We start from the raw sequence: 14,404 nt of genomic DNA on the forward strand, positions 1-14,404 counted from the left end.
GCAGTGAGCTGTGATCATGCCACCACACTCCAACTTGGGCCACAGACAGACACCCTGTCTCAAAAAACAAAACAAAACAAAACAAAACAAAACAAAACAAAAAAACAACCTCTTAGAATTTAGCTTCTTTTTAAAACTTTCTGTGTGTGTGTGTGTGTGTTTTGGGGCAAAGAATGAGCAAGAATTCCACCTGGAAAAGACTGACCAGAGATCTTGACTTTCTGCCTAGGTTGTACTTTTTGTGACTCAGTGACATCTCTGATTCTTTTTTCCCCCTAGGAAGAATTTATTTATCTGCTATGTGCAGAATTTATTAGGCTTTACATGCCGCGCTTTGATGGCTTTGGACTGTCACATTAAGGCATGGCAGGCTGGGGGACAGCCTGAGGGACATAACGTTAACTTTACACTTGGCCTTATTGCTTCATACCTTTGTTTTTCTATTTGTGAAATGAGATTAAAGATTCTTGTTACTGCCCTGGAAGCTGTGTCATTTGGTATAATAGCCACGAAAGCTTCTTGTGTGTATAAGTACTCTCTTTACCATTTGAATGTGAAAGCTAATTATTAAAACCATACAAATAGCTCAAAAGACGGGCTGTGAATAAAGTTGCTGTTGGTGTCATGTGCTCTCAGGTCTCCTGGCAGAAATTTAAGTCATCATGCATCCCTACAATTTACTGTAGTGTTGTGAAGAATAAGGCCTTCATCTTATCCAGGGTTGAATGGTTTAACTCTCCAAAATGGGAATAATGAAGTACTAACCTGAAAGGACTGTTGTCAGCATTAAATGAACTAACCCACATGTGGTTCTTAGCACATTGCCAGTATATAGCTATTGCACTACGACTCAAGTAGTTATTTTAGTTTCTCTAGGGTAGGGGGAGAGGGGGAAGGAATGGAATTTCGGTGGTCCACATTTTAAAAATAAATACATATATAAAAATATAAATACACTCTTCCCCAGTATTTTGAAGTAGCCTTTCCTCAGCTAACTTGTTTCATTCATTTATGCAACAAGTGTTTATTCAGCCCACACTATATGTTTGGCTTTTTCCTAGGCACTGACATCCAATAGTATACAAGACAGTTGTAGTCACTTTCTTATGACTTGAAGGCGTAGACAGGGATGCAGATCTATAAACAGAGACTTATAAATTTAGAAACAAAATTTAAAATAATTATAATGCCATGTGATTCATGTCATGATAAGGGCAGTGCAGAGAACCTCGGAAGATATGATGGGATGGCAGGGTCCTGGATAGGTGAATGTCACACAGTGCATCATTTCATCCTAATTGGGTTGGTGGTGGTGAAGGAAAACTTCCTAGTGGCACGAATACACGAAGACCTGAAGCATGAGTGGTAGTTAGCAGCTGAAGAAGTGGGAAGATTGAAAGAGACCAAAGGGAGCATGATGCCTTAGAATGGAAGTAAGGCAGAAAATGTAAAACAATACATAGGTTAAGAGCAGGAGGGAGACGCGTGGCAATCTGGAGAATCCAGACTGTCTAAAGGGAGAAGTAGATACTCAGTTTCAGCCAAGTATTGTCAGGTTGGGATGCAGGCCAAGTGTTACCAGATGCCTTGATTTCTAAAGAGGAGCTTAAAATTCATATTTTATAAATATGAAATCTCCCAAATATGAAATAGCCCAAATGTTTTAAAAACTGTTCTATGGGCCAAACCAGACAAATATGTAGTTGGAATTCAACGTAGGGCTCCCACTTTATGACCTCTACATGTAAGAACATGAGAGGAGTTTAATGTGACTAAAGGCATAAACCTTAAACGGACAAGCAAGGGAAGTGCTGGCTTTGTGGAACTTGCTAAGGAGGGGTGGCCTAATCCTAAGGACAGTGGGTGACATTGAAGACTGAAACAAGATGAGATTTGTGTTACAAGATGCAGTCTAGCTACTGTATAGAGAATGAGTGGGAGGAGGCAGTGGTGGAAGAAGGATAACCATTTGGAAGCTTACCATGCTCATAGGAAGAAGTGTGGCTAAAAGCAAGGTATTCAAGCAGGAGGGAGATGAGTGGACTTCAGAGATATGTATGATACCCCTATGTTGGGATTCAGTTCTCCATTAGTCACTCAGACTTTTGCATGTCTTATGAGCAAAGGCATTTCCTGCTTTCATCCCAGACTCTTTTCTCAAAGATATTTGTATAGTAGATAGTTTTAGAAGATAGAGGTATTCTTTCCCTCCGAAGCAAAGCGGAGGTAGGTTTTACTGTCCAGTTTAAAATATTCAAGACCCTAAGCTCAGGGTTCCCCTCTGACAATGCATTGAGTATCCGCTTCACATCACACGGGGGGAACCGAGTTTCAGGAGATTGGCACAACTATGCTGATACTACTGCTGCTGATATTTTTGTGAGTAGTATAGTCCTTTGTTTCTGACCCTAGAATTTTCTGTCTTCTTCCAGCATCGTCATGAAACTGTGGCACATTAATTTCGTTAGCCTGCAAGTAGGGTAAAAATCTCAGACCCTTAATTATTGAGAGCAATCTAGCCATATTGTCTGTTTACATTTAAGTATAAATTAATTAAAAATGGAATAAAATTTTAAAAACCCATTCCTCCATTGCACTAGCCACATTTCAAATGCTTAATAGCACATATGAAGCTAGTTGCTATGGTACTGGGCGGAGAAGATATCGAAAATTTCCATTGTTGCAGAAAGTTCTATTGGACATTGCTGGTTTAAAGCTACAAATTTTGTTTGTGTTGGTAGATGAGTAGGGACAGTAGAAGTTGTTGATTTTGACAGCATAAAAATGATGTTTGGCTTCATGTTAGATTCATAGGAGCCCCTTTAATACAAAGAAAATATTTCTGTTTGGATAACCTATACAGTACTTAGTTCAGGCCTCTTGGGCAAAAGAAGTGGAAAAGTATCTACACTGTCAATTTGGAGACTAGGCAGACTGGGAACATGTGGCAGCAGAAGTTCTACATATAAATGGCATTACTCAAATCATGTGTGACTGTGAGATTAGGATCTGTGCCCAAAGGAGCTTGAACTTCTGAACACTGTCTTGAGCTTCATCTGCTAACCATGCTTAACACAAAAGGACAAGAGTTGCATATTAACAGTGAGAGTTGATGGGTGCAGCTCACCAGCATGGCACAAGTATCCATATGTAACAAACCTGCACGTTGTGCACATGTACCCTAGAACTTAAAGTATAATAAAAACAAAACAAAACAAATGAACAGAAAAAACAGTGAGGGTCTGGAGCATAGCCAGTCCAGCAGCACCTAGGCAGTGACTGCTGCAACCCAGCTATGCTGGCATGTACTCACAGAAAGGATGGAGGACAGGAACAAGATTTCCAGATGGCTCTTGTTCAGGAGTTTAAAAGGACAGCTTCAAGAAAGGAGGGAACTGGACTCAAAAAATAGAAAACATAATACTTTAAAATACAACTTTAAATGATACCGCAGAATTAGGGGGAAATGCCAAGAAACAATCAAAGCAGCAGATCTGCTTCCCTCTCAGATAGGAGAAGCTCATTTTGTGGAGAGTGTGGACCACAAGTACTGGGAAGCAAATGCACAAAGAATGTGCCAACAGTTGCAGTAAAAAGGACAGTTTTTACCTGCATTGAGTGTACAGTTCACTGCTGCATGTACAACATAAGCAAAACAAAAACAGTGGTAGAAATAAATAAAAGTAAAGTCTGAGGCCCTTATGGAAGAATCATACTACTACCTGCTTTTTCCGTGGCTAAAAATGCCTTATCATAAATTTCATATATTGAGAATTTCACTTATTTATGCCAAAGTAAGTTTGTTTTAAAATAGTACTCATTTGCAGTGCAGTAAAATTTTACTTATATAAAGATTAATTCAAGCTTTTAAAAGTCTCAAGTTTAGAATATTTTAAAGATTGAATTTATTATTTTTAAGCACTTATATACATAGCACCCAGAACCTGCCAAGGTTGTTACCTTTTAGAACTCTTTTGGAGGGAACTTTTATGAAGATATTAATTTTGAATAACATGATCATTGTTGCATGTAATTGGAGGCTTCTATAGTGTTGAAAGAAAACTTTTTTAGGTTATATGTATACCTGTTATTTACATAATTCCATCAACAAAGCCTTATTTTCATAGACATTCCTTTCAAATTCAGTAAATTCTGGGAGAGTCAAAGTCATGTGCTATTAGGTTTTGTGTAAAGGTAGAGTCCCTTGCATAAAGCAGGCATTTGTTAACTAGTGAGATTTTTCTCCATTTAGTTTAAAACCATTACTCTGTTAAATGTCTTTTTCTTTTAATTGTGAATTTTGAAATCTTATTTCTGTAGGGGTAGAAAAGGCTGGTTGTCTCCCCCAAATCCCCCTTCCTCAGCCCCTCTAAATCTGGTAAAGTCACTTGTTCAGTGTGCTTTCATTCTTCCTTTCTCTTTTATTTGCCACAGTTCTTACCTGTGCTTCAGGCTAGTCTTGCCTTGTGCCTCCATTCTCTTCATATAAACAGCATGAAATTGGAAATACTTGTTGTCTATTGTATTTCTGAAGATCAGAATTTTCCCCAGTTTCATGCTGTCCTTTCTCAGGCAGGGTGTGGTAAGTCATCTTTTGAAAACTGTTTCCAGTAAAACTGGAGTATGCTGTTGAAACTGTCAGTGTGCCCTCTTCAGAAACAAAACCAGGAGACTTGCTGTTTACTGCATGAGTCACTGATGGGTTTCAATGAATGGAAGCAATATTAGATTTTTTTTTTTCGTGCTCATCAATGCTACATCTTATTTTAAAAGAAGTCTGAGCCGGGCGCGGTGGCTCAAGCCTGTAATCCCAGCACTTTGGGAGGCCGAGACGGGCGGATCACGAGGTCAGGAGATCGAGACCATCCTGGCTAACAAGGTGAAACCCCATCTCAACTAAAAAATACAAAAAATAACTAGCCGGGCGAGGTGGCGGGCGCCTGTAGTCCCAGCTACTCGGGAGGCTGAGGCAGGAGAATGGCGTGAACCCGGGAGGCGGAGCTTGCAGTGAGCTGAGATCCGGCCACTGCATCCCAGCCTGGGCGACAGAGCGAGACTCCCTCTCAAAAAAAAAAAAAAAAAAGTCTGAAATAAGGAAATAAAAGTAAACTAATAAACTCCTTCTTTCCCTGGGGAGAATTTAGAATTATATTGGTTCTCGTATTTTCGGAATAAAGCAGTAACAATGAGGCTTAAAAAAATTAGGCCTTGTCCTTTAACCCGTGATACCCTGTAGTGCTCAGAGCTTTCTAGTGGGTACGTTTTCTCAAGCTGCACATGAGTAACTTTAATCAGGAGCGAAGTGGTTCTTTCTATTATATGCCATTTCCTCTGTGGCCCCTGCCTCACTTAGCTATTACTGTATGCCTAATCGACCACAGTGAAATGTCTTTAAAACATTTTCCAGGGAACTAAGGACTTTTTGCAGAATTTTTATAATAGAAAATGCCAAGGAAAGTTTTAATGGTTTCTCTGCACAGATAAATGTTTCCAGAGCAGACTGATGATGAGTCAAGGAGCTGTTAATAGGATATGTAAATATAACCTTTCACCTAGTTACTGTCACTACCTAAGTCATAACTACCTGGTGTCAGTAAATTGTTTGAACTAGTTCTTGTCTAGTTCCCTAATTAAACAGACTCTCTTGGTCCCATTATTATCCAGTAGATAGTTAGCACTGTTACAGTTTGCATTGCCCTGGGTTCCTCCCCTCTCCTTCTGTTTTAATAATAGCTCTAAGTCCTATTACAGATTTTCACTAATATCGTTGCCTTCAGCTTTACCTCAGTATTAGTGGAAAAATTTTTTATCTGTGTATTTGACAGTGACGTCTAGCTCTTGGGTTTCACTTATTCAACAAATATTCATTCAGTGTCAGCCATGTACCTAGCACTATTCTTGACCCCAGAGATCCAATAATGAGCAAAAAATTCCTGGTCTGCATTATCATGGAGTGAAGAGTATAGGAGGAAGGCAATCACTAATAAAATATACACACGACAGCAACAACAAATAATTATGTATAATTACAAGCAGAGGTAAATGCTCTGAATAGAACAGTACAATTTTGTGGGCTTATATAATAGGAACCTGAGGAAGTGACACTTGATTGATATCTGAAGTGTGAGTAGGAGAATGTGAGATAGGGTAGGAAGAAAAGTGTTCCAGAAAGCAGAGAGAACTGCCATTTGTGCAGAGGCCCTTTACAGAAGGGAACAGAATGAAATCAAGTAACTGAGGAGGGTCAAGGGGAGAGAAGAGCTACTGAGGCTGGACCCCTTGGCTGGGGCCAGTCCACACAGGGTCTTGCTGGCCACGTGAAGAATTTGGTATTCCTCATAAGAACAATGGAGAGTGTTTTAGGTAGGAGCTGGGGACTTCATGTGATTTGTGTTTTGGTGAGATCATCTGTGGGGTTGTGAGTTGGATTGGGGTGTGAGTGTCAGTGGGGAGAAGTTGGATAGCTCTTGCGTGAATTTAATTTGACATGACAGTGTGTACCACTCTGGTGGTGGATACTGGGAAGCGGCAGTGAAGATGGATTGAAAGTGTTTTGGGGGGAATACCATTAATTGAACTCAGGAACAAGTTGGGATTTTCTTTTATTTGTTCAACAAATATTTAGTGACTCCCTACTTTATGCTAATCTCTGTGCCAGGCTCTAGAAATAAAACTCTGAACAGTATATAAAATGTCCTTGGACTCATGGAGCTTAATTATTAATGGGAGTGACAGATAATCATTAAGTGTAATATACATAATAAAAACATATATATAATAAATACATATATATATATATATATTATCAAGTACTAATAAGTCCTGTAAAGAAAAATTAGGCAAATAAGGGAATGGAGAATGATAGCAGAGGGTCCTCTTACATAGGATGGTCAACAAAACCTCTTGAAGAGGTAGCATTTGAGCAAAAACACAGATGAAGTCAGGGAGCTAACTACTAAGCAGAGGTAACAGGTATAAGATATTGAGGCTGGAACAAAGGAACTCTGCCTCTACACCTCCACCACCAAGGAATACCAAGATGACCAGTTTGTCCAGAAATACAGGGGGTGAGGGAAGAAAAGTGTCAAGAATGTCTTGCTGGTAGCTAAAACTTAAAGCGTCTATATGGGGTCATTATCTTCAGCCCTAATCAGTTTTTCAAAGTCCCTTACTATATCGATTACAATCCCAGGTTGCTCTGCCACTAAACTGATTTTAACACAGCTACTAGAACAGCTTCCTTTACCACAGCAAATCCTGCTCAAAAACTGTCAGTGGTAACTGTTTGTCTATCCTGTCAATGACAACCCCTTCATCAGCCCAGCTAAAAGTCCCCAATCTTACTTCAACCCCGCATGCTGTTACAACCCTTTCTGTACTTCTTATTCAGTTGAAGGCTTCCCTTTAACGTTTGTTTAGGCTTTCCACATAATTTATCCTTTTCTTTTTTGCCATTCTTTTTATTCATCATGAAGCCTGTTTTCTTTCTATTGGCCTATTTCCATCACTTCCTTCAAGAGTTACTTTTTCTACCTGTTTCTTCTGATTTATTCCAGCTTACCTGGATCACAGAACCCCTCGGCCTACTCAGTCTATGTGATGTTATTTTTGTCCTTCCTTGAGTCACTTGAAGAAGAACTACTTCTAAAGTGCCACCATTGTTCCAAGTTAAAATATTCATGATTGCATTCATTTTTCCTAGAAAAGATTTGGTACCAGTACTTGCTCTGCCATGTATACATGTGACGTTGGCCCAAACAGTCAACGTTCAGGTTCCTTGTCAATAAGATGAAGATACCGAGGCTCCCTTCTTTCATTCAGTGTAGTTGTGAAGAAAAAGTGAAGTACAACATGTACAAAGTGTTTTAAGCAAATGTATGACACTATTTTTAGTATTTTAGGTGGGTGTAGTCCATATCCTCATCTAAATTGCAGGTTCTTCACACCATTTCACACAGTGTAGAGTCATGTATGTGTGTGCTGCTGGAACTCTGAGGATTCTTAAGCTTCCAGCCACACTTTGCAATCTTGGGCCAACTTCATCTACAACCTGCATATTAGTTTCCTGGGGCTGCTGTAACAAAGTACCACAAACCAGGTGGCTTAAACCCCAGAAATGTATTGTATCAGAGTTCTAAGGCTAGAAGTCCAACATCAGTATATTGGCAGGATTGGTTCTTTCAGAAGGCTGTGAGAGAGAACCTGTCCCATTCCCTCTCTCGTGTTCTGATAACCTCAGATGTTCCTTGGCCTATACATGGTTCCTTGTGTCTTCACATCATCTTTCCTGTCTTCCTCTTTGTGTGTCTGTCTCTGTGTCTAAGTTTCTCCTTTTTATAAGGACGCAGTAATATTGGATTATGGTCTACCCCAATGACCTCATCTTAACTAGATCATCTGCAAAGACCCTATTTCCAAATCGTCACATTCACAGGTACTGGAAGTTAAGACTTGAACATCTTTTGTTTTTATGGGGACACAACTCAGCCCATATCGGCATGATACAATACACATACAAGAAAGGGTAACCACAAATGTGATGGATTTGTTCTGTGTTACTAAAATGGTAAATTAGGTGTGGAGCTAGTTTCCCATATGATACAAGGCAGCAGCCCATCACCTTTTTGGCACCAAGACTGGTTTCATGGAAGACAGTTTTTCCACAGACTGGGATGGAGAATGGTTTTGGGATGATTCAAGTGCATTATATTTATTGTGCACTTTATTGCTATTATTATTCCGTTGTAATATATAATGAAATAATTATACAACTCACCATAATGTAGAATCAGTGGGAACCCAGGCTTGCTTTCCTGCATCTTGACTGTCCCATCTGGGGGTGATGGGAAACAGTGACAGATCATCAGGCATTAGATTCTTATAAGGAGCTTGCAACCTAGATCCCTCTCACATACGGTTGATGTTAGGGTTCCTGCTTCTATGACACTCTAATGCCCCAGCTGATCTGACAGGAGGTGGAGCTCAGGTGATAATGTGAGCGATGGGGAGTGGCTGTAAATACAGATGAAGTTTGGCTTGCTTACCCACTGCTCACCTCTTTGCTGTGCAACCCTATTCCCAACAGACCAAGGCCAGTATCAGTTTGTTGCCAGGGGGCTGGGGACACCTGACATAAGGAAAAATAAATGAAATACTTGATAAACGTTGCATGTGAAATTCTGAACATTCACATAAACTTATTTTATAATTCAACAATTCCTGTCAATTTTAACTTGCTGTACTTTCATTAAATTGCTTCATTATTATTGCTGCATCAAGATTTTCACTAAAGGAAAAACAGCCATAGATTGTTTATTTCTGCTTATTATTTTTTGTAGGAAAAAATTAAGGAAAAAGACATATTAGATTTCATTGCTGTTGTAGAAATAAGTTTCCTCTTGGTGTCCTCTCATGTAGATGTTGGAAAACGAGGCTCACAGAGGTTAAAGTAGTTTGTCCAAGGTCATATAGGTTCTAAGTGCTGGGACCAGGATTTGAATCCACAGACTCTGGCTTGGGGGCCTGTGTCACTCTGGCAAGCTTGTCATGTGGGGATTAATAAGCTCATCCATGTAATGCACTTAGAATGGAGACCAGCACACAGCAAGCACTCAGTCCACTACTGTGATGACAATGACAAACTACTGCTAGTTCTATAATTACTATAATGGTGTTAACTACTGTTACTGCCATTAATATTATCCACTCTGATTCATACCTAATCATGTCTTTTAAATTTTTTTTTCTAAATTGTTTTAATTTTTAATTTTTATGGGTACCTAGTAGGTGTATATATTTATGGGGCATATGAGATATTTTGATACAGGCATACAATATGTAGTAATCACATCAGAGTAAAATGGGTATCCATTACTTCAGACACTTTTTGTGTGTTACAACCTAATTATACATTTTTAGTTATTTTAAAATGTATAATTATATTCTTATTGACTGTAGTCACCCTGTTGTGCTATCACATACTAGATCTTACTTATTCTTTCCATTTTTTATGCCCATTAACCATCCCCACTCTCCCTCCAACCTCTCCACTTCCCTTCCCAGTCTCTGGTAACCATCGTTCTACTATCTCCATGCGTTCAATTGTTTTTATTTTTAGTTCCCACAAATAAGTGAGAACATGCAAAGTTTGTCTTTCTGTGCCTGGCTTATTACACTGAACATAATGACCTCCAGTTACATTCATGTTGTTGCAAATGACAGAATCTCATTCTCTTTTATGGCTAAATAGTACTCCATTCTGTATATGTACCACATTTTCTCTGTCCATTGATCTGTTGATGGATACTTAGGTTGTTTCCAAATCTTGGCTATTGTGAACAGTGCTGTGGTAAACAAAGTGCAGATATCTCTTCAATATGCTGATTTCATTTCTTTTGGGTGTATACCTAGCAGTGAGACATATATATCCCAAAGAAAGGAAATTACTGAATCTTATGGTAGCTCTATGTTTAGTTTTTTGAGGAACCTCCAAACTGTTCTCCGTAGTGATTGAACTCATTTACATTCCCACCAACAGTGTTCAAAGGTTCCCTTTGTTCTACATCCTCACCAGCATTTGTTACTGCATGTCTTTTGGAGAAAAGCCATTTTAACTGGGGTGAGATGACATTGTAATTTTTATTTGCATTTATCTGATGATAAATGATGTTAAGTGCCTTTTCATATACCTATTTGCCATTTATATGTCTTTTGAGAATATGTCTATTCAGATCTTTTGCCCATTTTTTAACTGAATTATCAGATTTTTTTTTCCAGTAAAGTTGTTGGAGCTCCTTATGTATTCTGGTTACTAATCCTTTGTCAGATGGATAGTGTGCAAATGTTATCTCCCATTCTGTGGATTGTCTCTTCACTTTGTTCATTGTTTCCTTTGCTGTGCAGAAGCTTTTTGACTTGATGTGGTCCTATTTGTCCATTCTTGCTTTGGTGGCCTGTGTTTATGGGGTATTACTCAAGAAATCTTTGCTCATACCAATGTTCTGGAGAGTTTTCCCAATGTTTTCTTGTAGAAGTTTCGTAGTTTGAGGTCTTAGATTTACGTCTTTAATCCATTTTGATTTGATTTTTGTATATGGTAAGAGATACGGGTCTAGTTTCATTCTTCTCCATATGAGTATCCAGTTTTCCCAGCACCATTTATTGAAGAGACTGTCCTTTCCCCAATGTTTGTTCTGAGCAACTTTGTTGAAAATGAGTTCATTTAGATGTTTGAATTAGTTTTTGGGTTCTCTGTTCTGTTCCATCTGTCTATGTGTCTGTGTTTATGCCAGTACCATGCTGCTTTGGTTACTATAGCTGTGTGGTATAATTTGAAGTCAGTTAATGTGATTCCTCTGGTTTTGTTCTTTTTGCTCAGGATAGCTTTGGCTATTCTGGGTCTTTTGTGAATACGTATAAATCTCAGGATTTTTTTCCCACTTCTATGGAGAATTTCACTGGTATTTTGATAGGGATTGTATTGAATCTGTAGATTGCTTTGGGTGGTATAGACATTTTACCGATGCTGATTCTTCCAATCCATGACCATAGGATATCTTTCCATTTTATGTATGTGTGTGTCCTCTTCAATTTCTTTCATCAATGTTTTATAGTCTTCATTATAGAGATCTTTCACATCTTTGATTAATTCATAGGTAGTGAATTTTATTTGTGACTTTTGTTAATAGGATTTTAAAAAATTTCTTCTTCAGATTGTTTGGCTGTTGGTATATAGAAATGCTACTGATTTTTGTATGTTGGTCTTTTGTATGTTGATTTGTGTTCTGCAACTTTACTGATTTTGTTTATTAGTTCTATTACTTTTTGGGTGGAGTCTTTAGGTTTTTCCAAATACAAGGTCATATCATCTGCAAACAAGGATAATTTGACTTCTTTTTTTTCAATTTGGACGCCCTTTATTTCTGCCTCTTGTCTGATTGTTCTAGTTAGGACTTCCAGTATTATGTTGAATAACAATAGTGACAGTGGGCAACCTTGTCATAAAGATCTTAGAGGAAAGGCTTTCAGTTTTTTCCCATCCAGTAAGATGCTAGCTGTGGGTCTGTCACATATGGCTTTTATTATGTTGAAGTGTGTTCCTTCTAGACCCAGTTTTCTGTGAGTTTTTATCATGAAAATACGTTGAATTTTATCATATGCTTTTCCAGCATCAATTGTGATGATCATATGATTTCTGTCCTTCATTCTGTTGAGATGATATATTACATTGATTGATTTGTGTATGTTAAACCTTTTGTGCATCCCTAGAATAAATCCCACTTGGTCATGATGAATGATCTTTATAATGTGTTAATTGCATTCTATTTGCTATTGTTTTGTTGAGGATTTTTGTATCAATGTTCATCAGGGATACTGGCCTATAGTTTTCTTTTTTTAATGTATCTTTGGTTGTGGTATCAGGGTAATGTTGGCATCATATAATGAGTTCGAAACTGTGTTTTAATAATAATTAATAATTTCCCCCAAATACTCTCTGTAGTCTGTGAAAAATAGCTTTAATTGTGTCTGTAAGTTTTTCGTTTGTTTCTTTTAAGGTGATAAGAGCTGTATTGATCCCTGAAGGGGTTTATATTTGTTTTTAAACCTGCTGTTACAGCATGTTATATAATATTTTGTCCAGTGGCACCATTTGAATATTGCAGGTGTGTAGAGGAAAAAAAAGCCAGTTTTGGTTAAGCATTTTGGGAGTTATACACTCCTACTGGCCATTTTAGATTCTCTTCAGACAAGTTGAGAGAGGTCAGTATTGTAAATTTAAAACCTTTATTTTTCATTACAATATATACTCGATTCCAGAGCATGGAGTTTAAGGGTGGTTGGGAACTATGTCACCTAATAACCTTTTTGGTTTCCATTGCTAAACATTCTATAGTTCTGTTATAGTAATCATTTTGGTTGTCTTTTCTTTTTCTTTTTTTTTTTTTTTTTTTTGAGACGGAGTCTCGCGCTGTCGCCCAGGCTGGAGTGCAGTGGCCGGATCTCAACTCACTGCAAGCTCCGCCTCCCGGGTTCACGCCATTCTCCTGCCTCAGCCTCCCAAGTAGCTGGGACTACAGGCGCCCGCCACTTCGCCCGGCTATTTTTTGTATTTTTTAGTAGAGATGGGGTTTCACTGTGTTCGCCAGGATGGTCTCGATCTCCTGACCTCGTGATCCGCCCGTCTCGGCCTCCCAAAATGCTGGGATTACAGGCTTGAGCCACCGCGCCCGGCATGGTTGTCTTTTCAAAGTGAAAACAAACCCATTTGCCAAGGGGGAATGCAATTGAAGTTTATTGTTAGGGCTGCATTCTAAACAGGGGAAACATAGAAGATAGAAAGAAAGTAGTCTTAGTTTTGAAAATACAGCCCTCCTGGTATTCAAGCTACCAACTTTGCAGTGTTTACTAAGTAGTTTTTCATCTGTACAACAACCTTGGTGAAGATGTGTCTGGCTCCTTCGCCTAAATACTTTGTCTTCATGTCTGGTGGCTTGGTCTAGCATTTTCAACTACAGGATCACAAAGGAAGGAAACTGGGGGAGTGACCTTTCAAATTATTGAGAGGAGGAAATGGATGTTTACACTGTTGTTGGCTAGAATTTTGAAGCCTTTCAAAAATAAAGTTGCTCCGTATGTCCCAGATTTTATATAGAGAAGTCTAGTGCCAACTTGAAAATAATGTTTTGGAATAGTTTGTCACCCCAGCAGCTTGGATCCCCCTGCCACCCACCTGCCCCTAGAGGGGCTGTGGTATGCTAGAAGGGCTGTGACTGGGTTTAAAAGAAGAAATATTTCTGTTTTCTTGTCCTAGTAAACTGTAGACATCAGAATCATAATTGTTCCCATTTGTTGAGGTCGTTTTGTAGAGTGGAGAAGAAAACCAGCTTCCTTCTGTCGTTAGATATTTGCGTCGTCTTAACTCTGCCTCTTGACCTTGGGCAAATTACTGAACAACCCTCTGAGTGCCTAAGCTTTATCCTTTTTGAAACAGGGATGTATTGGTGTCACTTCATACAGTGTGGTGGTTGTAATTATTCTTTGAGATTGATGCACATAAAATGCATAGAAAATGCCTGGCAAAGGGTTAACTGCTTAATAAATGTTGGATATCATTATTATTATATGTTATATACTTTCTCTACAGTACCTCTAATGTTTTCTATAACCCTGCAGTGTAAGCCTTCATCCCTATTTTACAGAGGAGAAAATTGAGGCTCATCAAGGTAATTGTTTTGTTTTGCATGTGAGGGTGTTTGAATATGGCCTGTTTTGTGCTGTCTTCCTCATCCTGATTCTTGCCCTCTGTGGTTCCCCACCAACACCGAGCTTGTGAAGTAGAGCAAAAGGGGATTGCATTTTGTGTTTTCTCAAGCTTATGTGCTAGGATGCTTGTGCAATTCAAGAG

At 38.7% G+C, this 14,404-nt stretch overlaps 1 protein-coding gene across 18 annotated transcripts in view; it reads left to right on the plus strand.

Moving 5' to 3' along the window:
* The window catches only part of PAM (peptidylglycine alpha-amidating monooxygenase), a 278,511-nt gene that overhangs the window by 2,707 nt on the left and 261,400 nt on the right, over positions 1 to 14,404 (plus strand). The gene's annotated exons all lie outside the window — the stretch shown is intronic.

The sequence above is a fragment of the Macaca fascicularis genome, chromosome 6 (genome assembly GCF_037993035.2).
Source record: "Macaca fascicularis isolate 582-1 chromosome 6, T2T-MFA8v1.1".
In the NCBI taxonomy this organism is placed as follows: Eukaryota; Metazoa; Chordata; class Mammalia; order Primates; family Cercopithecidae; genus Macaca; species Macaca fascicularis.